This window comes from Callithrix jacchus, chromosome X (assembly GCF_049354715.1).
Source record: "Callithrix jacchus isolate 240 chromosome X, calJac240_pri, whole genome shotgun sequence".
NCBI classification, from domain to species: Eukaryota; Metazoa; Chordata; class Mammalia; order Primates; family Cebidae; genus Callithrix; species Callithrix jacchus.
This window is the reverse complement of record NC_133524.1, coordinates 14588396-14614625: the sequence shown is the minus strand read 5'-3', so window position 1 is coordinate 14614625 and position 26230 is coordinate 14588396.

Sequence of the window (26230 nt, the reverse complement as noted above, 5' to 3'; positions counted from 1 at the left end):
TGGCTTTAGAGGTGAGACATTCCCTGCAACTCCTGACCTTCCAGGAATCGAATGCTCCCTATTGGTAGATTTTATGACAACTCAGTCTCACCTTTAGTCCTACTGTATCCAAAACTCCTGTTTTCATTAATGAATTACTTAGAATTGTGTTTGGGAGAATGTTGTGACACTTCTTGAGATAATTGGAGACATCCTGGGAAGTTGCAGAACCAGAATCGGGAATCACTTTTTTGAGATATTTTCATCTGAAAACTGAGAAAATTGACATAAGAAAAATAAATGACATATGGTGTCTTAGGCAACTGGGGGGAAAACTATCTGTTGAAAAGCTAAGAGTGAAAGCACAAATAATTAATGATACAAAAATTATCATCAGAACCCAGTTCTTTTGGTCATCTGAACAACTTAAGATGGAGGCTCAGGTCTCAGAGTTGCATATGGGCTGACCTTGTTCCAGAGAGAATTTATGGAGACTGGTTCTAGGAGGTATTATGCAGTCAATTTGCCCTGAATATGTAAGTGTTTCAGAGGCACAGTAGGGAAGGACCCTACTTTTTTGGCAGAGATGATGGAAAGATAGTTATCCACCTAGTGCTGCTTCACTTCTTCTCAAATGTAAATATGGATCTCCATTATTCATGGCAGTCCATTAGGGCTTATATTTCACTCCTCATGCCTCCACCATAACACCAGCCAGAACCCCACACAGAATGAATAATTGCTAAACTGGAACATGATTTGCAAAGCTGTATACTTTTATTTTGATGGCTTCTGGCAAATGTCACACAAGTCTAACAATTTAGATTGTTTCGAGAGCTTTCTTTTGTTATGACCTCAACCTTGTAGTTGGCCCACCAGATTTTCAGTCTAGGCCAAAAATCAAGTAATACAAGTCAGGAAATAAAGCTAATTTTGATGCTAAGGGAGAAAGAAAAGGGAACCATAGCTCAAACCTATGGTTTGCCCCAATAGTTATTTGCTAGATATAAAATCTGGGAACAACATAACCAGATGCTCAACTCATACCTGATGCTGACCAGCCTCTCATGTCCTGCCCTATCCCCCTCTCTTATAAGGCTTGCTACTCCTGCCTTTAGCCTAAGAGCACATTGGATGGCAGAATAGATGAAGTTGTGTTTTAAATCAGGAAAATTTTGATTTAAAATTATAAAAAATCTTTACAGGAGAGACCATAAAATAAAAATTTTACAATAAAAAATAATCTTAGTGTCATTCACTCCAACTTCTGCATTTTACAGATGAGAAAAGTCAAGGGGAGAAAAGTGACTTTTCTATGATGAAAACAAAAAGCTGGTTAGATGGACTGCTACTGAGAAGTAAAAAGAAGGAATAACTGACACCACAACAATGTGAACAGATTTCCAAGAATTGTGGTGAGTAAAAGAAGCCAGTCCCAAAATGCTACACAGCATATAATTTCATTTATACAACTTTGTTAAAATGATTATAGAAATAGAGAACAGATTAGTGGCTCCAAGATTTGAGGGAGGTAGGTAGGTGTCTCTATAAAAGGGCAGCAAGATAAATTTTTGTGGTAATCAAGATGTTCTGTATCTTGACTACACTGATATCAATATCAACATCTAGTTGTAATACTGTACTATAGTTCTGAGAGATACTACTTGTGGGAGAAACTGGATAAAATGTATATAGAGATATGTTGAATGTTTTTCTATTACTTCTGAAAACTGAATATGTATGTATAATTATTTCAAAATTAAAAGTTCATTTTAAAAAAAGTATGGTTCAGAAAAAAACCCTGATTGTTACCTTTACAATCATTTGTGAAAATATCCTATATCTTGATTAGGTGGTGGTTATGAGGTTGTGTACGTTTTTCAGTCTTATCCAACTGCATGCATCTTTCTCAATAAAAAAAAAGAAATGATGGCAAAACAGCAAATGTGTGCAGCAAACTATTGCTCCAACATTTGGACTTGAAATGTGTATAAACCTGTTTATAAAACGATATTTTTCTCCAACTTGGTTTCTTAGAACCAGTGAGCATCCTATTTGTATGCCACCACCAAGAGCCAAAAAAAAGCACGTTAGAGACGGAATGGGGTCTACAGCAAAGATATTGTGACGCTTAGTAGAGTGCCTGTCCCTTGGCCAGGATGAGGTATCCTAAAAATGGCCTCAATGAGTTACACTCTACTGGGTTACACACTCCAAGTAAAATGGTAAGGTAGTGTGATATAGCCGGCCTCGAGTTAGAACCTGTACAATGCCATTTTTATAAAGGACAAAGCTGTTTCCATTCTCCTCACAATGACTGCTAACCTTGACTTCTGTAAATTGCTAGATCACTTGCAGGATGCAAATTGAGGTAAAGCAGCATACCTCCTCTTATCTGTAAATGCCAGAATTGCTGCCCTTTGTTTACCAGAGTAAGCGCTCCCAGATAATTCCATCCTGGCGCCAAGTAAATAAAAATCTATGGATCCCACTCCTACCCAGGCGATGTGTAAACGAATGTTAATCTCAGCATCTGTGAACCCCTTAAATAACAATCAGAATGTCAAATAGTCCCCTGGCCCTCGAAATGTCCGGAACCCCCTCACCCTCCTCTCCGCCCAGAAGGTGATTTGAATCCACTGGCCCTCGGAATGTCTGAAGCCCCTCACCCCATCCTCTCTCCTCACCCCCAAGGTGATTTTATGGGTAGAAAAGGTCTTGTCACCCTCTTTTACGGGGCCACGGTTGGAGAGACATGAGTCCTCCGTGGTCGCCGGCAATAAACCCTCGAATTTGGCATGCTTTTGTTCTGGTGTTGACTTTCTGTGCTCAGTTCGATATAACAGTAGCCTTGGAATAAAACCATAGACCACAACAATGTGAGTATGCAACCAAATATCGGCAAACTTTCACAGTGATGATAAAAACAGACGTCCAGTGAGCCTGAAGTTTGGGACTACTAAGAGGGGCAGTTTGCTCATGAAACTGACCTGAGAAATTTATCTTCAATTCATCTAGGCCTGCCTCAGTATAAGTATGTTGGTTGTGTTAGCCAATTATTTGCACCAGTGCTTAGGCAGACATATAGTCAGAGGTTCGAGAATAATTGGGAAAATGAGAAAGGGAAGCTCCTGAAGGCACCGAAGGCATTTAATCTCAAGTGGGTGATCTTGCTGGGGATTTGTAGGTCATGGGAAACTTGCTCCTTTGACTGGATGGCTGCTAAGTCCTCTGTTCTGTGTGCCCATTTGTGGCAATAACTGTTTCAGTTTGCCTCCTACCCCTCACATCACTACCTCTTCATGATACCTGTGCCAGAATCACTGCTGCAGCTCAAACATAAAGGGACTGGTTGGGTGATAAACTCATTGTAGTTTGCTTGGGACTATCTCAATTTTAGTACTAACTGTCACATGTCTCAGGAACCCCTCTCAGTTCCAGACCTGTTAGAGACAATTGGTCACCCTAGGTGCTGGCCAAGGTTAGAAGTCACAAGGGAAAGCTATATGCCACCAAGAGGCTTCCCACAGTGTCATTTCAGCTGATGAATTCACCCGGCTTAGAAATAGGATGTTCACTTTCTACACTGAAAGTAGATCCATCTCAAAGGAAGAGTTGCAGCATCCCTGTTCACTGAAACTGATGCATAAAGGCAAGTACCACTGTGACTAATTTACACATAAAGTTAAATACCACTGGAGGACTGGCTATGGCAGATCAGGGGATCAGGATATTCTCTCCTCACAGGGAAGCTTCATGCAAAAACAAAATATTGACAGAAAGTTGTCAGGCTAGCAGGGAATTAGAACAAAGGACCTAAACTTTATGATCCATGACAGAGTCAGCTGAAACACAGATAAAAGTCCAGGGGTGCGTGCACACACACAGAGACACCACTTTTTCTCTCATACAATCCAAAGGAAAGTTTCACTAAACACTTCTCACCCTTGCAACATAGAATACTCTCTGATATTTTCTGTCTTATTTCATTTTATTAATGTTTGAGAAGCACTGTGATCAAGTCTGACAATCATATGATCACAGCCTTTCTGCAAACAGATTAAATGGCAGTGCATAAGGTTTTTTAATCTAATTTGCGCTCACTTTCCCACTCAGTCTCCTTGCACACCCAGGCCCCTGTAATTGAAGTTGTGTGTTGGAAGTCTGCAATCTGACATTTTAGATGCAGTTTTGCCCCAGCTTTATCCCTGCACATTGTGTGTGTGTGTGTGTGTGTGTGTGTGTGTGTGTGTGTGTATCTCACTAGATTCCTGCTCACAGAGACACATTTTTCCTGAATTCTTGGGAAGAAGAATGTCAGTCTTATCCCATGCTAGAAAACATCCTACAATTATCAACAAATAATTTGTTTTCTAGAACTTGACAGGTAGCCAAGTGCTTTCTCATATTTTATTTATTTGGGTACCCATTTGTCTCAGTCCATTTATGCTGCTATAACAAAATACTAGAGACTGGGTCATTTATAAATAATAGACATTTATTTCTCACAGTTCTGCAGGCTTCCCAAGATCAGGGCATCAGCAAGTGTCTTTGGTGAAGACTCACTCTCTGCTTCCAATATTATACCTTGCTGCAGCGTTCTCTAGAGTGGGGATGAACACTATATTTTCACATGACAGAAAAAAATGTGAGGGCCAGACATCTTTCTGAAACCTCTTTTATAAGGGCATTGATCCCATTCACAAAGGTGGCACTCTCATGACTTAATCACTTCCCAAAAGACCTTACCTCTTAATACCACCGCAATGGGGATTCAATTATAACAAGAACGTTGGAGGGGACATACATCCAAACAATGAAATAGATCAAGCAAATATTATTGTTTTCAAATTTTAAACAGATATAAAAACCAATATGATCTCAGCACTTTGGGAGGCCAGGGTGGGCGGATCGCCTGAGGTCAGGAGCTCGAGACCAGGCTGACCAACAGGGAGAAACCCTGTCTCTACTAAAAATACAAAATTAGCTGGGTGTGGTAGCACATGCCTATACTCACAGCTACTCAGGAGGCTGAGGCAGGAGAATCACTTGAACCTGCGAGGTGAAGGTTGTGGTGAGCCAAGATCATGCCATTGCATTCCAGCTTTGGCAACAAGAGTGAAACTCAATCTCAAAAAAAAGAAAAAGAAAGAAGAAAAGGAAGAAACTAAGATGACAGAGATTAAGTGATTTAAGTGATTTGCCCATATAACACAGCCAGTGAATGACAAAGATTCTATTGCTAGGATCAGCACCAAGATAGCAGGAGGAAGATAAGATTCTTATTACTTAACCACCAAATAGGTACCTACTGTGGCACCTCTTTGGTGTTCCCTCCTCACATTTCTTGAAGGAATATGTACCTGTGCATCAGGAATTTGTTCTAAGGAGAAATGAGAGAAAACCCAATATGTAGATACCATACCCTTCACGGTCCAGCCCCCTTTCTAAGTCAGCCATTTCTTTGTGGTTTCGCCTTTACTCTCCTCTACTTCACTGCTTCTCTCCTGCTTCACCATTCGGTACTCTACCTTAGTTCTTCCCCACTTCTCTCTCATCTATCTCTTCATTTCCACTTTTTTCTTCTATTCTTATCAACCTGCTTTATTTAGGGAACAATGGTCAAGAACAGCACTTTCCAGTACCAAAGATGGTTCAAGCTCAGTGCATACAATCACTGACTAATTGTTTATGTGTCAAAAGCCACATGGAAATTTCAAGATGTCCCAGAAGTAACAAATGCCATGTGGACTCCTGGACTCACTTAATAAAGGCAAGCCAAGGTGGCATGCAAGTCATTAAGTAAAATATTCTGAGCCACCCTCTCCACTATCCCCTATTCTTTTCTATGATATCTGGTCATATTCACTACCTTCTTATTTAGCTTAGATCTGGGTCTTTAGGTATCTAGTTTTCTCTATCATAAAGGCCTCCTCTGGGGAGATTTTGGTACTTCCCACCACATCACTATGTCCAAGAGATAAGACAAAGCTTAATGTTCAACTCTACTTGTTTCTTGCTAACTGAATACACCCTAGGATTTACATTTTGCAACTTCTTTTGCACTTGCCACCCTGACTGTGTAGTACCACAGGATGCCTCCAATTATCTTGAGAAGAAATAAGGAACTGACAAAGTCACGTGAGTTTTAATACATAAACTCATATGGCATTTTCAGGGGAGAAAAATGATGTTATCGATATTGGGCCTCTGTATATGTAGGTTTTACATCTGTGGATACAACCAACCAGGGAAAGAAAATATTCAGAAATAAAAAACATGGTTCCATCTGTACTCAACATGCATACTTTTTCTTGTCATTATTCCCTAAACAATGCAGTATAACTATTTGTATAGCATTTACATTATATTGGGTATTATAAGTAATCTTGAGATTATTTAAAGTATACTGGAAGATGTGAGTAGGTTATATGCAAATACTATGCCATTTTACATAAGGGACTTGAGCATCCTTGGATTTTGGTATCCTGAGGGGGTCTTGGAACCAATCCTCCACTGATACTGAGGGACAACCATATATTAGCACACTGCAATTTCAAAGTGTTTGGGAAGTGCTCTTTTAGAGCATGACTACAATATTTGTAGACTAGGGAATGTTGTATGCTGTATCTGAACATATAATAATTAAGTGAAAATGTGTGTGTGGAAAATATACAGACTGCATACTAATATATTTGGGGGCTTTTGAGAGCCAGGAAGATTTGTCAGTGTGCACTTTTACATTGTTAAAGGATTGATAAACAACTTTTTTAATACCCCAAACAGAAAGAATCGAGGTTTAGCTTTCTAAATAGTGATACCATCTTTAATGTAAGTTATGCATTCTCAGGTAAGCTCCTTTCCTAGTGTGATGTCCACTCACTAACGAGAAGACCAGACTTAGGTTAGAGGACTCTTGCATTTTCTGGTCCTGACCTTGAATCAAGCTTTTTGTTCCAAGGAGTTCTGGTTCATTTTATTGGAGAATGGTATTTGAAAATCAAAATCTAAGCACTAGGTGGGCTTATTTCTATTGATTATGCATATTTGAATTCACACTGATATCTTTAATTCCAATCCATTACAATAAAATACATTCTAGATTTCTTCCTGTGAATTAATACCTCCTTTATCCACCAGTGAGAAACCTAGCTCCAATTATCTTCAATATATTTACTTAAAGGATCAGTTCTCTAGTATATAACCAATTTTACCAACAAAATCTCTGCCCCCACCCAAATACCCTTCTTAACTTATTCAAAGTCTGATACCTCATTCTGAGCTGCCACTACTTCTCCATACGATTGCCCCTCTTATCCCTAAAGCTTCCAACACTACCTTTGCAAGAGACTTTTGGCAGAAGGAAGGAAGGAAGGGAGGGAGGAAGGGAGGAAGGGAGGAAGGGAGGAAAGGAGGAAGGGAGGAAGGGAGGAAGGGAGGAGGGAGGGGGGAAGGAGATAGTCTTCATTTTTTTCATGGATATTTAATAGAATTCTGCATTGATTTATTTCTTCTCTTAGCACTTTAAGACTCAATTCTATGTCTTCTTTGTTTTTAATAAGAAATCAGGTATTCCTTGAATCATTGTAATGTGTTACATGTATCTTTTCTCTCTGGCTGTCTTCCACATTCTTTTTTTTTTTTTTTAATCTTTGGTTTTCAGCAGTTTAACTATAATGTGCCAGGGTGTGGTTTCTTTTGTATTTATTCTTTCTAGGGTTCATTGACCTTAGATGCATGGGTTTAAATATTTCACCAAATTTAGGAAAAACGTTATAGAGACTCTGAATCATATCACCTTCTTTGAAGTTATTATTTTTATTCTAGCAGGCTGGACTCAAATTCAAAACACTTTCTGACAGTGAGCAGCAGCTGAAACTGTTCAGTTCTCAGCTTTCCAGATATTGCCTCTTCCTAGGAATCTTGAAGTCTCACTCACACGCAGTATTTGGACAGAGCTTATATGCAGATTTCATCTCTCTCTCTCTTCTGTGGCTTTCTTCTTCAGGATAAGCCCCCCCACTTTTCCACTGGTCAAGTTGTACAAAACTCCATCCTTAAACTCTTCAAGCAGATGAGATTGTGGTTTTCTGCTTGAGTTTTAACAGCCTAATAATGGACAGACAGAGGACTGCCCTCAGGCAAAACGTCATATAAATTCAAATGTAACCCAATGCAGTATTTGCCTTTCAAGGGTAAACTTATGTCTACTTTCTTCCTACTTTTTAAAAATTTTCCACACCTTCAAAATACTTTGTAAAATATATATTTCCAGCGTTTCATTTCATATGGGATTAGTAGTTGGATACAGGTGATATGGCCATTGCCTGAACAGAACCCTTCTCTCTGTTTTCGTAGCATTTTTCACATCCTTTCATTTTGTGGCATTTGCTTGACATAATTTATTCATGTGTTTATTTATTTGGATTTTATTTTACAGATACATTTATCTTTCATACTAATTATTTCAATCTATTATATGTCTTATGTCTTAATTTTTGCTTTTTTAAAAATATAGTTCCTCTTTTCTTTCTTTCTGGTATTTTAGATGGTTTACATTTTATTTGTCCTACTCTGAACTAAAATAAACAAGTATACATATCCTTCCCCTAACAGAGTAAAATGTTCAGGTTTATCTTCTGTCTGTGTCCTTTGATATGAGAACTGTATTTTTGAAACTTGTAATTAATGTTTCTTCTGACTGAAGAAGTCTTACTATTTCTCTGCTTACCATTGCTGCTTGGACCCCACTATGTCTTCCTATATTAATTTTTCTTCTTGCCGGAATACATTTTTTATTGTTTCAGAAGATTCGTTGCCAGTAGCACTTCTGAGTCAAAATATTATTCTTGTCACATGTGATTGATATTTTAACTTGATGAAAATTTCTGTCAAATTGACTTTTCTTTGAACTTTGAAGATACTATTCAACTATGGTGAATTCATATTTCTGATGCTTATTCTAATTATCAAGATAATTTTTGTATTTTTATTTATTTTTGCACTCATTCAATCTTCTAGGATTTTTTCCTTAACAGTGATGTCAAAAGTCATGTCTAAACGCATATGTGTGTGTGTGCACATGTGTATTAGCAAGGGTGGGAAAAGTATCATTCAGATTTTTTTTTTTTTTTTTTTGGCTCAGTAGTTGGTTGGGCCATTTAATCTGTAGACCATTCTTTATTTACCACAGGAAAATCCTCACATATTAAATCACATTTCCATTACCTCTAATGTCTCTTTCTAGAAATATTTGTGAATATGAATTTCTAGACCTGCTATGCAGTTCTTCTGTTGATTTTTTATAATTATTACTTCTAATATCTAACATTGCAATTTGTTTCTTTTTGGTAGCATTCATTCTCTTCATACGTACAAGTCCTTTTTTATTCTCTAAGGACACAAATTAAGTTTTAAAACCCTGTCCTAGTTGCTCTTTTTATTATGCTTTCTTGGGTATAAATTCTTTCATTTACTTAGTTTGTTACCTCCTATTCATAATTGGCTTTTATTCAATGTGCAGAAATTTGGGGCTTACATACTCAACTTTGTAATCAAAATCCCTTGACAAGCATTGGATAATATTTTTAATGTATTTTAAATAAGACTGAAGGGTGGATAGGTGAACTATTCTTTCTTCTGTTTGGTTGATTCAGCTATTGATATTTGTGTATGCTTCATGAAGTTCTTGTGCTGTGTTTTTCAGCTCCATTAGGTCATTTATGTTCTTCTCTAAACTGGTTATTCTAGTTCACAATTCCTCTAACCTTTTTTGAAGGTTCTTAGCTTCCTTGCATTGGGTTAGAACGAGCTCCTTTAGCTCAGAGGAGTTCGTTATTACCCACCTTCTGAAGCTTACTTCTGTCAATTCATCAAACTCATTCTCTGTCCAGTTTTGTTTCCCTACTGCCAAGGAGTTGTGATTTTTTTGGAAGAGAAGAGGCATTCTGGTTTTTGGAATTTTCAGCCTTTTTGCCCTGGTTTTTCCTTATCTTTGTGGAATTTTGTACCTATGGTCTTTGATGTTGGTGACCTTTGGATGGGGTTTTTATGTGGATGTCCTTTTTATTGATGTTGTTGCAACTCCTTTCTGTTTGTTAGTTTTCCTTCCAGCAGTCAGGCCCCTCTGCTGCAGTTCTGCTGGAGTTTGCTGGAGGTCCACTCCAGACTCTGTGTGCCTGGTTATCACCAGCAGAGGCTGCAGAACAGCAAAGATTGCTGCCTGTTCCTTCCTCTGGAAGCTTCATCCTAGAGGGGCACCTGCCAAATGCCAGCCGGAGCTCTCCTATATGAGGTGTCTGATGAACCCTGCTGTGAGGTGTCTCCCAGTCAGGAAGCATGAGGGTTAGGGACCCATTTGAGGAGGCAGTCAGTCTGTCCCTTAGCAGAGCTCAAGCACCATGCTAGGAGATCTGTTGATCTCTTCGGAGCTAGAGGGAGGAACGTTTAAGTCTGCTGAAGCTGCGCCCACACCTGTCCCTTCCCCCAAGTCCCCTGACTCGGGCTGCTGCCTTTCTTTCCAAAATTCTTTTTTTTTTTTTCATTTTTGGAGACAGGGTCTCACCTTGTCACCCAGGCTGCAGTGCAGTGGCACTATCTCAGCTCACCGAAACCTCTGCTCCTGGGTTCAAGTGTTTCTCCTTCCTCAGCCTCCTAAGTAGCTGGGAAGACAGGCGTGCACCACCACATCAAGCTAGTTTTTGTATTTTTAGTAGAGACAGGGTTTTGCCAAGTTGGCTTGGCTGAGTTTTGAAAAAACTTCTTAATTCCTTTTTTCCTCCAGTGTTAATATATAATATTAGCTGATGTGGGAGTAAGAATCAATAGAAACTGTTTTTTAAAATGAATCTTCATCTTTTCAAAAGAGGCATATTACTCATTTTCTCAAATGCTAATATATCAAAAGTCATTCCCCTTTTGGGTCACAAGTCAATTTTTGTTGCCAATAATTTAATGTAATTAGTTAATGCTACCAGTACAGTAAGCACTACTTAATTGTCATAATTAATTGCAGTTAAACATAATTATTACATTATCAGGCAAGGTACATTTTGACTTGTTGTTTCAGTGATATTCCATGGTGGTTTCTCATTCCCTGAACTTAATATTAAAATTAGACAATTCATAGGGTGGCTCTCAGCAATTAGTTTCAATTAGCCAAATTCAAATTCTGTTATGAGTCATGTACCTTGGTTCTTTAGTTATATCCCTCCAGTGTGGTCTAAAGAGCTTAAGAACACATACCAGTTAATTAAGAAAATCATACTTAATTACCAGTATAGACTTCACAATAATTTTAATCTTGTCATTTGTTTAAAAATATTTAGTGAATACAAATTAGTATGTGTATCATATAAAATATTAATAAGTTCTCGAGTACTAACAACCAGGCTGAGAAATTTAACATAGCCCATAATTTGAAGTCTTCTGTTTAAATCTTCCAGACCCTTTCTTTCTTATTCCCCTAGGGTAATCATTATCCATATTTAGTGTTTGCATTTTTATGTTGTTTCTCTTTAAAATTTTGTGGCATATGAGAACATACACATGCATTTATAAAATGCAAATGGTCAGTTAAGCTGGTTTTTGAAGTTCCTATAATTTGTATCATATTGCAACTATTATTCTACAATTTGCTTTCTTATTCAATGTTATGTTTTTATGATTAATCCATGTTGATTCATTTAGTAGCAGGCTAATTTTCGCTCTTGTTTAATGTTCCAGTCTATTATTATTCCAGAATTCTCTTAGCCATTCTCCCATAGTAGGCACTTGTATTATTTTGTTGTTTTTGTTGTTCTTGGTTTTGTTTTGCTTGTATTTTTTCTATTACAAAAATGTGGCAAAACACATTTTTGTTTATGTTTCCTGTGTGCACCTAGAAGAAATTCTCTAGGATAATAGCAAAAAGTAGAATATCTGGATTGCAGGTTAGACTATCTTTAAAATAACTAAGCAATGCCAAATTGTTTTCCAAAGTATTGACTTATCATTTCATTATGTATATTTTTATCAGACATCATGTTCCATACCTTAAATATATACAATTTTTAAAAAAGTACTGATTCTTAATTCCACTAGCAATGTATAAGATTACCCTTAACTCATACTCACACCACTTGGTATTGTCAGACTTAAAAATTTTTGCTGATCTAGTTGTCTTAATCACCTTGGGTTGCCATGACAAAATACCATAGACTAGGTGACTTAAAAAACAAAAAATTTACTTTCTCAATATTCTGGAGGCTGTAAGTCTGAGATCAAGCTGCTAGCATGGTTAGGTTCTGGTGATGACTCTCTTCCTGGATGGCAGATGGCCACCTTCTTGCTGTGTCTTAACATGGCAAAGTGTGAGAGAGAGAGGGCCAGCTCTCTTATGTCACTTCTCATAAGGAAACAAATTCTATCCAATTAGGGCCCTATCATTATGAATTAAACTAACCTTAATTACTTTCTTACTTCAAACACAATCACATTGAGAGTAAGGACTTCAACATAGCAATTTGGGAGGGAAGAGGCACAATTCAATCAATAATATTGGTGTAATAAAGAGACACTATATTTTTTTCTTTAAATGGCTCTGATGTGTAATGACGTCAAGCATGTTTTCATAAGTTTATTAGTCATGGAGGTTTCTTATTTCTATAAATGATTTTGGCCATTTTTCCTTGGTTTGCTTGTATTTTTTACATGGATTTTTAGAATTTCTTAATGTATTTTGGATGCTAATTCTCCGTTGGTCATAAATATTTCCTCACAGTTTATGGCTTCCTTCTTCAATTTCTTCATACTTGACCAGTGGGAAAGTGGGAGGGCTTATCCTAAAGAAAGAAAAATTTTTAACGTAGTCACATTTATCAATTGTTTGTTTCCTTAATAGTTTGTATGCATAAGTAGTTTACAAAATTCTTTTCTACTCAAAACTCAAAAATATTATCCTCTTTTCTTCTAGGAATGTCGAAGTTTTGCTTTCTTTGCTTAAGTTTTAAAGGTACCTAAAAACTGAATGTTGGATGATCTGTGATTAGGATCTAAATTCATTTTTTTATGGAATAATTGTCAGAGTTGTTTATCAAGAAGTTCATCCATTCACCCCTGATTTGAAATGCTGTCTCTTCATCTCTTTCTGGACTCTGCAGTTCCATTGGTCTATTTTTTTCTAGCTCTGCATGAATTCTTCATTGTTCTAATGATTATACCTTTGACTTCATTGTATAGTGATACCTCTCTTACCAAATAATCCTACCCTATAATTTCCTCATGAATTTATAGACAAGTCTGACTCTTTTCTTCCATACACATTTTTGAATCTTTAAAAAAAATCTGTCAGGGTTGGGTGTGGTGGCTGACACCTGTAATCCCAGCACTTTGGGAAGCCAAGGTGGTGGATCATGAAGTCAGGAGTTCAAGAGCAGCCTGGGCAACATAGTGAGACCCCCGTCTCTACTAAAGATATAAAAAATTAACCGGACATTTACATGCCTGGAATTACATTCTTGTAATCCCAGCTACTTAGGAGGCTGAGGCAAGAGAATCACTTGAATCTGGGAGGCGGAGGCTCCACTGAACCGAGATCATGCCATTATACTCCAGTCTGGGTGACAGAGGGAGACTCTGTCTCAGAAAACACAAAATCTATCAGGATAGTTATTGAACTTGCATTGATTCCACAGATCAGTTTGGATAGAAATGATATATTTATATTATTTTGACTTTCTCACTATAAACATTGGGTGTTAATGACTTTTAATAAGTTCCCCAATTTTTACATAAACATTTACGTTTAGAGCTGATGACATGCTTCTGATTCCAGGTCTATAATGTACATCAGGGAGACCAGGGGTTGGGTTGCTTGGCAATACTATGAAAATAAACTGCACTTAGGTGGGCAGTGCTTTGGGCACCAACATACAAAGTCTTCCCAATAGTCTTTCAGTTACACCATCCACTAAAAATCTAGTGAAGGAGCCCTAGACAGAAAGAACTCCAATCTTGGTTTTGTAATTAAGTCATTGTGTCTTTAGGCTACTTTACCTCTTTGAGCCTCAGCTTACCTATCTGAAAAATGAGATGAAGGGTAATCTTCAAAGTGTTTAAGTCTAACTTATAGAAATTCTGTTCAAAGAAAAGTCACAATAAGGAGCAGAACTAACCAGGTCACAGAACTCGTGAGGTTATCTTCTGACTTACCTTTGTTGTAGCAACAAGCAACTCCTCAGTTTATAGAGGTTTACAGGAACACACATTTATTTCCTGTTCACCTTCCAAGTCATTAACTGTGGTTTGGCTGTGGCTGCTGTAGCTCTGATGAGCTCTGTATCTCTTGGAACTGAATCCCGGAACTCACTCTGGGAAATGTTGCCCCAAAGTACTACTTCCTAACCTAACAGTTTTGACATGATTTGTCACTCGAAATTAATATTATGTTAGCTAAAATGTATTTTTTTCTGCATATAAAGGCAATATATGCTTACTTAAGAACATATAGAAACCATAAAAAATGTAAGAAGATAATGCAAGTGACTTGTAAATATAACACCTAGAGATAATTAATATTAACTTTTTGATATTTTTCCTTTCAGTTTTTATGTTTGTGTCAATGCATATATATATATATTTCAATAAAATCAAGATTATATTCTGCAAGTCATTCTGTAACCTCATAAAAAATCCTAACATATATTATAATAACATATTTCTTTGTCATTTAATGAACTTTAAAAATAGGAATATAAATGGCTACATAAAATCCTATATGAATGTTCCATAATTTGAGTGTTTTCTTTTCTATTTAGTTACTTTAAGTAAGGCTACAATTAACATTATTATAAATAAATCAGAATACTGATCATTTATTACATCCTTACAAAAGATTTCTGGAAGTGTAATATGAGTTCTTGCCTGAGGGTGAGTTTATTTCTAGCTCACCACATAATTCTGACATCTCATTGTGAGAAAGGATAAATACATTTGCAGTTTAAATCACATGACTACGAGTTACCTGGCTATTGAGGGCAAACTCAAAAGCAGGCTATGTTCTATTGACTAGGAGGTAATGAATTTAGTTGGGGGAGATAGGTAGTTAAGTAATGTAGGAAGAGGCTTCATATTATGGTGTGTCCATATTATGCCTTTTGCCTTTATGCAACAGGAACTGTTCCTGTTTCCGAGCCCTCTTCTCTGCCTTCCTGTTAGCACTAAGTTCTACCATTGCCTTGGCCTTTGCATCAATATTTATGCCATCTGAACAATCACATGTCCTCCATGGGTACACATATATGATTTCTTCATTTCCATACACACACAAACCAAATTTTAATTATTCTTATATATCTAATCACCTTGAACATTTCTTATGGCAACCAGCATGGAGTGTACCAGCTCATCTATGCAGGACTAGTATTTTACTGTATTTGTTCTTAGTGAGACTCAATTAAGAGGTTATTTAGTTTGTATCCCACTTGCCTTTTAGAAAGCTTGACAAGGACATTGCAGCTTATCTTGACACCGTATGTAGAGATAGACCTACAGGAAACAATTGAGCAGTGGCCATAGACTGGAGCAATGCAGCTGGGAAAGCCTTCTCTCAAGATCAGGTCCACATAACAAAATACTTACTACCAGAAAGGGCATAATCCTGGTTGACTTCAGCTGGTTAGGTAAAATACATTTATTACAAATATTTATTTATTAAACACTTACTTTAGGGCTTCCTATACTCTAGGCACTGTTCTAAGACTTCACAAATATCATCTCATTTGATCTTGACATCCCTATGAGATAAGTACTCTTTTAATTATCTCCATTTTGTAGTCTAGGAAACTAAGGCACAAAAAATTTGAGCAAGTTGTTTAAGAACAGCCAGCAATTCAAAGAAAAGGGATGGTCCCAAAGCCCCGGCATTGTACCAGGCAGATTGTTAGGGCTGGGTAAGATTGAATTATTAAACAAAATCATTAATAATGACCTCACTAAGTGCACAGATTAGCATACAGCTAGAACTTAAGAGTTGAGCAAAAGGATGTAAAATATTGTAACCAGGTCTAAAATAAAGAGACATATGTAAAGGTCTTGAGGACTAAAGATGAAGAAACTAAAATTGCAGTGAATTAATAAAATTATAAATTCTATATGGAGCATGTTGCAAGGCTACAGAAGAGAGAGAACATTTCATCTGGGTCTTAAGAATGGGTAAGACATGAAGGACTTATATGAGAGAGTAGAATTCTAGTGTTCAAATTACTTCTCAAACTAGAAGGGAAAACAGTCTGTGAAACGATCTATTTTAAGAGCTTGGAATATATCACTGGGCACACAACATGGGTACATTTCCAACATCCCTAGAAGTTACATGTAGCGATATGACCAATTAAATGTGGACAGAAGTGTACTCCACTTCTAGGCCTGGCTCATAAAAAGCTCCCATGTCATCCTTTACATTATCTCTTTCCTCTCCTATCAGTGGGGTGCTGACGATCCAAAAGAGGCTAGGATTCTAAAGACGTAAGTGATGACAGAGCCACAGTTGAAGGAAGCCTGGGTCTCTGAGTCACCCTATGAAGGCTGCCCACTAGTCATAAACACCTACATCATATTTCATGTAAAAAAGAGCTAAACATTTTATTAGGTAAAGATCCTAAGATTAGGGAATTTTTTATAGTAACTAGGACTTCTTTTTACCCTAAGTAATAAAAAATCATTAATTTACAGCTTAAGCTCTTATCTCCCTACTGCCCAGTGGATCAAGGGTTTATGAATTTTAGGAAGAAAATGTGAATTATTTTATGAAGAAAAATATGGAAGAGAACACATGCTATTAACATGGTTTGTGTGTAGGGGGGTGGAATTAGAGGAAGTTGACCCATGTGAGGAGAGGAGAGGGAGACAGAAGTAAACAGTGAAGGCAAATGAAAATAAGACCTAAAACAGGTGCCAACAAACCACTGCTTGTAGACTAAATCCAGTCTACCATCTGTCTTTATAAATAAAGTTTTGTTGAAACACAGCCATGCTCATTCATTTATGTATTGTCTATAGCTACTTTGGCACTGCAGTGGCCGAGTTAAGTAGTTGCAACAGAGACCTTATGGTACACAAAGCTGGAAATATTTTGGCCCTTTATAGAAAAAGTTGGCTGACTGTAGCCTTAAAACTGTGTTTATATTCACAGTTTTGCATATATGAAAAATTATATGTATATATGGTATATTCATCTATACCTGTAAATAAAAATTGATGACAAAAAGTAAAGCTATATTTTCTTTGCACTTGTGAGGAATAGTTTATTTAAACTTTAGCTCAGATCATGGAAATTGCAAATATGTAAACAGATTGCACTACTCTTCAAGGCAAAGCGAAATTACTTTTCCAGTGGTTCATTCAAACCTGCAAATCTCACAGGTCTTCTTGTTGTCTTTGTGTGACATTTCTCCTGAGGTTGTTAGCCTCTGTTAGCCCTTTTTTCACACTCCTATATCTTGCTCCTACAACACTTATGTTCTACAGACTAGCTCCAAGCATGAGTTAGACAACGAAGTTTTTCTATTTAAGTAGCTCTTCTGAGTAGATACATTCCAGAAACATTAGACGTAGTAAATTTCCTCAGTAATTTTTCTCCTGACAGTCTTTCTTCAAGTAGCTTCAAGAGCATTCATGTCCTGATGTGGAAAACAAAAAACCTAAGAAAGTCTCCAGAACTTTCAGAGTTGGGATAACATATATCACAATACAAGAACTTCTTATTTCACGTGTCCAGTGGGTTAAAGAAGTCATGTAAGAGGCTCAATTTACACTGTTATGAAAAAGGCATTTTTCTCCATCTGTCTGTGAGCGCAAAGGTAGAATCCCGAACGTAATCACAAGTATGAGCACTGATTTGAAAAATCAGTGGCATCATGCCTTTTCTATATATCAAGTTCTGTGTTAGTTTGTTTGGCTTGTAGTTACAGTCACAAGGCGCTTAATGGCTCACACCCACAAACATTATGTCTCACGTTGTATGTTGGAAGTTCCCAATTAACCAGGGGTTAGCTGCATCTACTGTGGCTTTGCTCAGCTCTGATTAGCTCTGCTTTGCCTCACATGTCTTCTCATTTTAGTACCCTGGCTTAAGTAGCACTTAAGATAGGATCTGCCCATTTTCTGGCAGAGAGAAAGAGAAAGGCCAAGGTGAACCAGTCATGTTTAAAGCTTTTGCTTGAACTTGGTCTGCATCAAGTTATCTCATATTCCACTGGCCAAAGTAGGTTATGTGTTCAAGTCCAGATTCAGTGGAGCAGAAAGGTATATAAATAATTGTGAACAGTGATACAACAGACTACATCCCCCTTATGTGTTTGAAGATTGCAAGGCCAAATCCTGTCATCAGCTACCCAACAGCTAACTATCCTATGGTGTTACTACGTTTCATGCTTATTTACTAAGACAGCTAATTCACCTAGGAAAAGTTTCTCTAGAATGAGTATGTGTGCATTGCTTTTATCCTTCCACTTAATTGCAAAGATCTGTGTATTATCAGCATGCTATTTTGAGAGAACATTAGAGAAACTGGTGTAATTTTCAAAAACAACTAATCACTTTCTTGCTTTCTGTATTAGCACAGCTTATTCTGCCCGGGCTCCAGCTTGGAGGAGGGGGAGAGTGGTCCTCAAACCAAGGGTTTTAGGATGCATTTAAAGAATCATATACTTTTACACTCTTTTTTGTTACCCTAATTACTTTCCTATTTGCATTCCAAATGCTGCTTTATTGAAATCCAATTCAAATTCAGATTATAGTCTCTGAATAAGAGGAAGCCACTAAACTGTGCTTATTGTCAGAAATGGACCTTGGAGAAATCTGAAGGCTCTGTTATGCTACCTAAAAAATGTGAATGTTCCTTTTGATCCAGACAGAGGACAAGCTGGAATACAATGCCTGTGGCAGTAGGAAGGCAACATTCTAAAGAATATGATTTATTTAAAACTCATTTATTTGAATATTACATCACCAGCACTGGATCAATTTGATGTTAATGTTTAATTCAGAATGTCCATTTTGCTATGCAAACTAGAAATCGTGCTGTTAATTTTTGGGGTAATTCACATTTCTTTTTCTACAATGCATTTTCCTTTCATTGGAATCTGTAAGGTGCTTGACCTCAATCTACCATGCCCCCAATCCATTTCTTTTTATTGCAAGGATCGTTTATTCCAAAGGGGAATGTGGTAACCTAGTAAAAGAGTTTACTGAGTCACTGGCTATTCTTTCTCAACTTTAGGGCTCCAATTAGTATATATGAACAGTCAGGAACTCGACATCACTAAATTAGAAAAGTTAACAGTGTAACATGACTTAGAGGGTACAAGTCAAACTCCAGAATTTTATTGTGAGTGGACATGTCTGGCCAGATAATGGGACAGAAGGAAATGTGTCAGCTGGTCATGTTCAAACTTTAATAAACATAACATTTATTGAATTTCAATGTCTTATTTGACTTATTGGTTAACCTCTATTTCCTAATTTCCCTCAGGTTAACCCCCAAGCCTAATGACTCAGGAAAATTAGGCTAGTATTCTATAGCAAAATAAAATAGGACATTTGTTATACGGTGAGAGCTCTCTGAAAATCCTTTCGAATACCTTCTTATCAGGTTTTGGCTGAGACAAACAGAAAATACTCCTGGCAGTACTGACTTTTTTTGTTTTAAAGCAAGAGTTCAAATGTAATCAAACTGAACTTTGAAACAGGATAATTTTCCTCCAAACATAAAATATTCTAGTCAACCTGAGACACCCTAATAAGGAAGTCTCCACTGTTTTAACCCTATAAGAAAAATAACTTTGAAATGACCAATCTGTTTTTTGTTCTTTGTTTTATTATCAAGCAAACGAGCTTGTTTCCTGATGCTCATAGAAGCCAATATTATGTGGATTGGCTTTTGAGAAAAGAAAGGCTTTATTTGCAAAACTGGTCAGGAAGGAAATAGGAGCAGTATTTCCAATTTGGGGTCTGGGGCAAGTTTATGGATTCAGAAGGCAAGGGAAAGGAATTAGGAATGTTGTCTTGGCAAGTCTAATTGGGGTGCCTTAAATTTTGTGGGGTTTTTATGTTTGTTTGTTTTGAGATGGAGTCTTGCTCTGTCACCCAGGCTAGAGTGCAATGGCATAGTCTTTGCTGACTACAATCTCTGGCTCCCAGGTTCAAGCAATTCTCCTATCTCAGCCTCAAAGTAGCTGGGACTTCAGGTACGTGCCAGTACACCCAGCTAATTTTTGTATTTTTAGGAGAGATGAGATTTTGCCATGTTGGCCAGGCTGGTCTTGAAACTCCTGACCTGAGGCAATCCACCTGCCTCAGCATTCCAAAGTGCTGGGATTACAGGCATGAGCCACCATGCCTGGCCAAGGGCTTTAAATTTGAGCGTTTACAGAAAGGTGTGTTGAAAATTTTATCTGCAGATCTTCTAGCCCAATGTACTCCACACTTCTGAAAGAGTTTAGGCATTCAGGTTCCTGCCATGTCTCAGTCTTCTTGGTGCTTAGGGGAGGACTAATTGGTTCCTGGCCCAGTTAGAGGTTAAAGTTTTTCTATTGTATATAGCTGGGCTACATGACATGCAGTTTACAGCTCTGTTATATGTACATGGTAACTCAACATTTTGTTTGGGCTGGTCCTGCAGTTACAGTTTCTGCTTTTTTCTGCTTTCTACCTATAAAGCCAAACTCTTCTGCTCAGCTTGTCAGAATACTCATACTGTTTCATAGAATGAGGTGTTGCTCGACTCCAGAATCACATATAAAAGCAAATAAAGATTTTTAAACTAAATTTGTTGTAATTTTGTCTTTTGACATATGGCTCTGTCAACCTAAAATAATCAAAAGGGTCAAAATGCAATTTAAACAGTTTATTAAAGCACAAATGTTGAGGACTGCAGCCTGGGACACACTTCCAACTTGCCTTGGGGAGTACTCCAGAGAATAAAAGAGAGGCTCAAGTTTTTAAATTAAAAAATGATGAATCTGAGGAGGGAGCAATTACAAAAGTTCTTCATCAGAAATGTTCATTGGTTTACAGCAATAACATTAGTTAGTGATTGGCTATACATTGTTGAACTATAGGGTATATGGCATTTTACGGCTTGTTGGAGTCAGTCTAGAGTCTACGTAGCAAGTGGCTTCAAGAAGTGATTATTTAGCTCAAGGAGTAGTGAGACTTGACTGCTATTACATTATAAATGCCCTTCTGGGCCTGCTAATTATAGGGGTTCATGTTTCTTGGATAAAAGGTTTTTTTTCTTTCTCAAAACCAATAAGCCTTTTAAATGGCTTAGCAATGGATGCAAGAGGTGTACCCAAGGAAGCGGCAGAACATGCGCCCCTGTGATCCAAAGTCACTCCGGAGTGAAAGACAGTCAAAAAGAAAGAAAGCAAAAACCCTCATTGCCACAGGCAGTCAAGGCAATAAGGAAAGAGAAATGAGCACCCTGAAGGATGGATATGGGTCACTAGAATATCAGCGGCAAATGAGTTGTCTAGACTTCCACATTTCTGCACAACTGACTACAAATTCGCATGGCCCTCCAACCTGACATCTGGTCACCTACAGGTGTAGGCCTGACAACCTATGCCCTCCCACACCCACAAAGCAGAAAGCCAGAGAGAGGACACTCTCACTAGATGCAAGCCAAGCTCTCAGGACACAAAACAAGAAAATCAGGAAAAAAGTGACTATCCAATGGGAGGGAAAATACTCAAAGCTGAGTCATCCCAAAGTCATAATAATCAAAAAACTACTTCTTTCAAGTATTTTCTCCTTCCAATCTACATTTAGAAAGAAAAGACAAGAAGAGGCTCTTACCACCTTCATTCCACCCAACCCTAAGCAGAGATCAGGGAGTTTGATTGGTTAAAAGTAAATTAATTAACATAAAAATAAAAGTTTGCTTTCACTAGCTTTGTCAGAGATCCCAAAATCTCAGCTGCAGTCTTCACATCCATCCCATTTTTGTCACCAAACTGCCAGAGAATTAAAAACATTTCTCCACCTTCTTAGATTTTTTTGACTGGGGGTCTGCAAATTTAACTGATAATAAACAGATGAGCAAGAGAAAAGATAGATTTTATTTACATATGTACATATGGGAGTTCACAGAAAAATGTGACTCAAGAAGGCATTTGTAATTTGGGGCGTATGTACCATCTTTATACCCCACTCCACACTACCTCCTCTTTTTTTTTTTTTTTTTTTTTGAGACAGGGTTTCACTCTTGTTACCCAGGCTGGAGTGCAATGGCGCGATCTCCGCTCATGGCAACCTCCACCTCCTGGGTTCAGGCAATTCTCCTACCTCAGCCTCCTGAGTAGCTGGGATTACAGGCACGTGCCACCATGCCCAGCTAATTTTTTTTTTTTTGTATTTTTAGTAGAGACAGGGTTTCACCATGTTGACCAGGATAGTCTCGATCTCTTGACTTCGTGAACCACCCACCTCAGCCTCCCAAAGTGCTAGGATTACAGGCATGAGCCACGGCGCCCGGCCACTACCTCCTCTTAACAGGGAAAAGAGAGCGAGAGAAGAGCACGTACAAGAAAATGACTTTCAGGAAAGTTAAATGGACTCTTAGGAAAATAGATTGGAGATATGATAATTTTGTGACAATGTCTGCTTAGGTGTGGTGCTGACTTCTCTCAGGGGATGAGTCAATCTTCCCTGTTGCTCCCAAGGACGGTATTTATGACAATTGAGTTCAAGAGGTTCTGCTTTTAGGCAAATAAGAGATTTCAGGAGCTCAAATGTCTTTTGCTCAAAATATCTTTATGGTACAGTGGTATACTCTAGACTCCTACTCAAAGTATCATTTGCAAAACAGCAGCAGCAGCATAGCCTCAGAGCTTCTTAGAAATGCAGAACCTTATAACTGACTATTGACCTGCTGAATCATATTCTGAATTTTTACAAAGCCCCCAGGGATTTGTAGAACATTGAAGTCTAAGGACAGCATACCAGAGGATCTGACATGTCATTTCATCAGAAACAGTCTATAAATAGACCAAGATGTGAAGATGGAGGTTTTTGTTCTCTTGATACAGGTTGTCTTCAGTATCTTACTAAACAATGCCTGAGAATGATCAGACATTGGTGATATTTATAATCTTGTTTGCGTGGCTCATGACTTGGGGAAAAGAAAGTATGAAGGACCTTCTCAGGAGGAATCCAGTTCTACTCTGCTACTAATGAGGAAGCACAAAATAATGTAAAGCATCTTCTGCTTTATCTCCATTGCTGTTTCTTGGATATTTGTTGACTGCTTAACCAGTAGATATTCCATACTTCTCCCTTCCTAACAGGAGCCACTCCTATCCTATTATGGGGTTGGCTGGTTTGTGGGTGGAATTTTCTTCCCTCTCAGCTCTAGTGGTGAATCCTAATTGGCCTAAGCCAATGCTTGTCCCAGTAATTGGTTCAGAAATATGTTGTAATGTAGCTCTAAGTCAAGAGTAAAAAAGAGTTTCCTAGCTAGTTGGCTAGTGATTGATTAATATGTAAATGGGACAGCCTACATTGATCCAATCAAAGCGTAGGCCAGACATTGTCTAGTAGTTGAGGGAAAGAAAGCGCTCTCTCTTGGGGCTAAACCTGAAGTGAAAGCACATAGCACCAGATGCTTATGGAAATCTTTCCTAGAAGCACCAGCAATAATGCCCTGGGTAGAAGCATAGAGACAAAAAGAATACTACCATTGAACTTTTCATTTACATGAGACTATAAACATTTTTTATCATGTAAAAAGGTTTGAGTTGGATTTTCTGTTACTTTGAAACTGAAAATATCTTAATGGATACACTTGCCAATTTGGACTAAATGCCTCCAACCTCTTATAATTGGGTAATTATTTGCCTCTTGATGCCCCTGTAATGTGCAGAATGCAAGTTTACCAAGAATGAGGTTTAGAACAGTGGTTCTTAAACTTGTCTGCACATTGGAATAATCTAGGAACTTCAAAAGATATTTATGCCTGCATCTCCCCCGCCAGAGACTGTGATTAATTGCTTTGAGTATTACTGGTGCCTCATGTGTCTGCTTCTCTTACTTGCTTTATTTTGGTGGTGAGAACACAGGTGGCAACTAGAAGAGGGAAGTGGGAGGCTTCAATTTAATACATAAATATGGAAATTTCAAATGTTTATATTTTAATGTTACCATGCCCAGGATACTTCTTCTAGCCATGAACCCTAAGACTCTGAGAAAAGAAAAAGAAGAAATCATCCCAGTTCATAGAATCTTGAGATTTTATTGACCTTGTGTTATTCAGAGAACCACGTCAGTGAATGATGCAATTTCCTGAGTTAATTTCGAAGAAGCAAATGTTCACAAGGCTTTATAGGTCCCAATATGACAATATCTTCTCTAATCTCTTCTCTGATCTTCATCTTTTCCCCAGTCACCATGACAACTCACACAGGCATTAACCAAGAAACCTGAAAAGGACATTTTTGATGTTTTACCTCAGCTCCTTTCTCAGACATTTCATAAAATGATTTGTATTCCAGAATTCCCTGGGATGGATGAATTAGGGATCCTCAAGCTTCCAAACTGTAGAGGTCAGAGTGTGGAGACAGGCATATCCTATTATAGAGGGCTATTGAAGGTCATAAAAAATTAAAGACATAGCAGAGGTATGCCAAAACAAATATGAGCTATAATAAAAGAAAGAAAAGGAAACTTTCTATGTGAACATAGTACCACTTAACTTTGGGGAGAGAATGTCAGACTTCACAAAAGGAGAAAAAAACAAGAGTTTTCTGTCTGAGTTCACTCTAATTTTATTTTCATACTAGGTTTCCATATGCTTAATATAAATGCCTTTAGCATTTGGTCTTGACAACTTTAACTCACTAATATTCTTTAAAATTTAGTTATAAGGGAGTATGTCTGGACTTGCATCTGGTAATTTCCTCTCCTCAGTAGCTACATGATGTGTCAGTCAGCTATTGCTGCTTAACAAACAATTTCAAAGCTCACTGGCATACAATAAGCATTCACTGCTAACACTAATAGGTCTGAGTATTAGCTGAAGTGGCTCTGTTTCATTTAGGTCTGCAGTTCAGTTGAGGTAGCTCTTCTCCATATTCCTTTCTTTCTTATCATATGCAGGAACTGTCCGTCTCATGAGATTGTTTTCCCATTTAGAAAAACGAATGGGAAAAGCAAAACATGTGATCTCTTCTATTGGCAAAGCTTGGAATCAGTGCACTATCACTTTCTCCCTCATTCCATTGACCAAAACAAGGGGCATGGCCAACCCCAACATTAATAAAGCAGAATAATACACTTCACCCAATGGTATGACATTTAAAGTCAAATGACTGAGTAGGGATTCAAGAAGTGAAGAATGGGAATACTAATGGAGTTTATCAAATGGGATAAAGTTAGAGCTCTAAAGCAGAGATTGGCAAACATTTTTGGAAAGAGAGAGATAATAAATATTTAGGCTTTGTAGGCCATATGGTCTCTGCCATGACTATTTATCTCTACCATTGTAGTGCCAAAGCAGCCATAGAAAATATGTAAATGAATGAACATGGCTGAATTCCAATAAAACTTAATTTACTGGCAGTGAAATTTGAATTTCATATAATATTCATGTGCCACAAAATATTATTCTTCTTTTGAGTTTTTACAATCTTCTACAAGTATAAAAACTATTATTAATTTCCAGGCTGTGCCAAAATAAGCAGTAGGCCAGATTTGGCACACAGGCCACAGTTTCCCACACTGTTCTAATAAATGGCATACATGCCTTTCTAGTCTTCCCTAATATTTAAGACTCCAACCATACTGAAACGTGCTTTCCCAAATAACCCATTCTGTTAGTGATGTCTTATCCATGAGAGTTTGTTTTTGCCTCATCCAAGAATTTTCTCCTGCCCTTGCTTGGTCAGTAAACTTGCAGTCCTTCTTCTACTCATTCCATTGACCAAAACAAGTGGCATGGCCAACCCCAACATTAATAAAGCAGAATAATACACTTCACCCAATGGTATGACATTTAAAGTGATATGACTGAGTAGGGATTCAAGAAGTGAAGAATGGGAATACTAATGGAGTTTATCAAATGGGATAAAGTTAGAGCTCTTCTTCTACTCTGCTGGGTGTTTTCATATCTGCAATGCCTTTCAGTATTCCCTGGGACTAAGGCAGACTAAGGTAGTTCATCCTCTACGCTCCCATTGCATCATACATATATGTTAATCTGGGTAGACTAGCTGTT